The sequence below is a fragment of the Trifolium pratense genome, linkage group LG2, assembly GCF_020283565.1.
Source record: "Trifolium pratense cultivar HEN17-A07 linkage group LG2, ARS_RC_1.1, whole genome shotgun sequence".
Classification (NCBI taxonomy): domain Eukaryota; kingdom Viridiplantae; phylum Streptophyta; class Magnoliopsida; order Fabales; family Fabaceae; genus Trifolium; species Trifolium pratense.
In genome coordinates, this window is record NC_060060.1 from 11,491,128 (window position 1) to 11,494,524 (window position 3,397).

At 45.7% G+C, this 3,397-nt stretch overlaps 1 long non-coding RNA gene across 1 annotated transcript; it reads right to left on the bottom strand.

Annotated features, from left to right (window-relative positions):
* Positions 1-278: 278 nt before the first annotated feature.
* Positions 279-3,002, bottom strand: LOC123909732. The gene is made up of 2 exons (XR_006810000.1): positions 2,962-3,002; positions 279-350 (listed from the first exon to the last, which is right to left on the bottom strand). It is a non-coding gene; the product is annotated as an uncharacterized LOC123909732 (long non-coding RNA).
* Positions 3,003-3,397: the final 395 nt, after the last annotated feature.

Below are 3,397 nucleotides of genomic sequence, written 5' to 3' on the forward strand. Positions count from 1 at the left end.
CTCTGGTTCCTGGTCAAGAATAGCAGCCCTTTCAGTTTCAAAGACCTCCGGAGGAAACTTCTCAAAAAATTTGTCCACGGTAAAGCACCGAGGAACTGGAAACTTGCTGCACCCTCCCATGCCCGCATCTTCAACCGGGGGATCTTCCTCTCTTGTCCTCTTCGCTGGAGGAGGCCGGGGAGCTGAGGAGGGGGTACCCGTCGAGGTCCCAATAACCTGCACGGAGGGGGTCCCCGGTCTCACTTCCTGGGAAGTTCTGGCAACAGCCTTCTTTTTTCCTCGAGCAGACCTGCTCGCCTTCTCATCCTGCTTGGCCTTCAGCATGCGCTCGGCAATAGTTTCCATTTCGTCTGCAAACAAATGACGAGCAAGTTAGTAAAAGACGAGGAATACACACAATAATAACAGAAATCTTTCTAAGTTAAAAAGAGAGGAAACAATACCCAAACACAATTTGACCTCCCCGGCATTTCTGCACTTAAGGAGGGTCCTAGTATTAATGAGACGAGGAGAGGCCTTAGGCACCCCGTGCTCATCTCTTATAGTAACTCCCTTGCAAGTCGTCCAGACCCCGGGAGTAAAACCGGCCACAAAGGTCTTCAAACTTTCGAAGGCAGCCATGTCCTCGGGAGACAAGTCTGCGTCCCCGGTTGTGTATTCCTTAGGCTCCTTCAGGAAATGGGTGTACGACCAGCTTAACGGGAACTTAGGGACTGCCCGAACTATAACTTGCCCGCTGGCATCCTTACGGGCAATATCTTGCTCGTCCCTATCTTCCTCCAGCTCCAATAAACTCTCCCGGGCAGATGAAGACTCTGGCCGGACGACGAAGTACCTCTCCTTGAAATCCTTAACGGAATCCACAAACATTTTGAATAGTTTAACATCCTCGTGATGCTTTAATGAAACCCAATTCTGACGAGGTGCTCGCCCAACCTCCCTCGTCGGCTTACGCTGAATCTTGAAAATTCTAAAGAAAAGGGGAAGAGTGGGAAGAACGCCTTTATACGTACAGAGGTGCTCGAACCCCATAATAAAAGACCACGAGTTTGGATGCAGCTGCGACGGAGCCACCTGCAAGGCTTTAAGCACGCTGGCCGCAAAGGGGCTGAACGGGAGCCTGAGCCCCATCTCCTTAAAAACAAACTCGTACATAGCAAAGTCGTGCCCGGCAAAGGACGAGCACACCCGTTCACCCTCCCCGGGTATACGGGTCGACCAATTCTGAAGCCCGTCTGCTCTCTGCTGCTCGACGATCATATATAATCTTGGGTCCTGGGAAGTAAGCGCCGAGGCTATCCCCCGGGGTTCTGGAGCAACCCAATCCAGCGCAGGATCGGTTATGCAGTCGACCAATGTATACTTCTCCGCACCCTGGCTTTCCACAACCTCCTCGGATTCTGACATTTTACAACCTGAAATGCAGCAAAAACAAAGTCAATTCGATGATCAAATCCACCCTTTCACCGCAAATCAAGTGAAAGGGCGCAGGATAGGACGAGGACGCTGTCCCCGACCAAAGCCCTTTTCAAATGGCAATTAAAATCAAACCGAGGAAGGTAGCCCAGGTGAAAGACGGGGAGATAAGCTTCCCGTCTTTGAATTTCACACAACGAATTTCATGAAAAAATTCCTAAGTTAAAAAGGGAGAGCATGCTCCCCAGCAATACAAACTATCTAAAGTTTCAAACGGGGAGATAGGCTCCCCGTCACCTAAACAAATTATCTAAAGTTTCAAACGGGGAGATAGGCTCCCCGTCACCTAAACAAACTATCTAAAAGTTTCAAACGGGGAGATAGGCTCCCCGTCACTAGTTATCTAACTTAGAGTTTCAAAGGGGAGGAAATCTCCCCGGTACCAAGTTCATATGGTGCCCGGCACATTCATCCTAATGTTCATAAATTCATACAATCTTCATGAAAAAACGCCCAAAACTGGGCAGAAATGACAAAAAATGGATCTAAAGAGGAAAATTTGAAAGAATTACCTTGAATATGAAGAAAACCTGAAGAACGATTTGACTTGTGAATTGGAAATTCAGAGAGATTCGCAATTGAAGAGAGAGAGTGAAAAGTAAAAATGAAATTCACTCTCCTCTATTATATAGATCAGGCCAGGGGAGTGAAGAGACGCTTTGATCCAATGGTCCTTACACTCCCTCGTAAAAATCAAAGCAGTAAATGCACCCTTTCACATCCCCAATAAAAAAGGATGCTCGAATTTCACCCGAGCAATTCCTCAAGCAAAAGGCTGCGCTTTGCAGAAAACCTCCTCGTTGCTAACTTCCTCGTCATAGCAACGAGCAACAATTCTTTCTTGAAAAATCGTCTCCTCGTCATCATTGCGAGCAACAAAACTTCTCGTTGTTATCTCTTCGCTATAGCAACGAGCAACTGTTCCATCTTGTGCAATATCTCCTCGCAGGAGATACGAGCAACACATACTTCCTCGTAACCATAATTACGAGCAGGATATTAAACACCCTCGAAAAATCGATTCGAGCAAAACACTGCAGATACTTGCTACGAGCAAGTCTTTGACGAGCAACTTCCTCGTCCACTTTTGTTCAAGAGAGGTTGCAAGGAGATTTCTTTCTGTACTTGGGTACACATCTAAAGTCATCACTCCTATGCCTAGGAGCAACGACTTGGGGGGCTCCTGTTCTGGACTAGACTAATGCTAGTCCACCTAGACCCTCACAAAGTCCACATGGCTTGCCCAACCACCTCCATGTCAGCATGGCACAACCTCTCCACCAAGATAGGGTAAAATTACTACTCTACCCACCATCTAAGGGTGATATCTTGGCAGTCCCTCTTAATGGGCCTTGGCTAGTCCAGCCCACTAAGAGGACCTTTGGCCCAGAGCTGGGGGCTATAAATACTCTCCCTCATGGGAGAGCAAGGTAGACACTATTCATTATTGCAATTACTCTCTCTCTCTAACCTCTCTCTAAGTACCTCTTTGCTCTCTATATTCCTTGTCTGACTTTGGCATCGGAGCACCTGCAGGTACAACCCCCCCCTCCGTGGATCATCTGCTCGGATTGCTACCTACCACCTGCTCAACGGACTTCCAGCTGGCCTCATACCTGTTCTGATCAACAGTTAAGATCATCTGTAATACTCCAAATCTGATAATCTAAAGTTCGACTACAAAATAAGTAAAATATGTGTGTAAAAAAAAAAGTAAAATTTGACAAAGAATTACATTTTATAAAATAGAGTGTCATCTAACTATATATATATTTTAGAATTTTTTAAAGTGCTATATTTGATGACCCATTCAATCCGCTCACCACTAAATTGAGTCGATTAAAATTTGATATAAAAAATATGAATTTTACATCCAATTTAATTCAATTAAATTTAATTGGATCAAATAACTTGTTTGGAT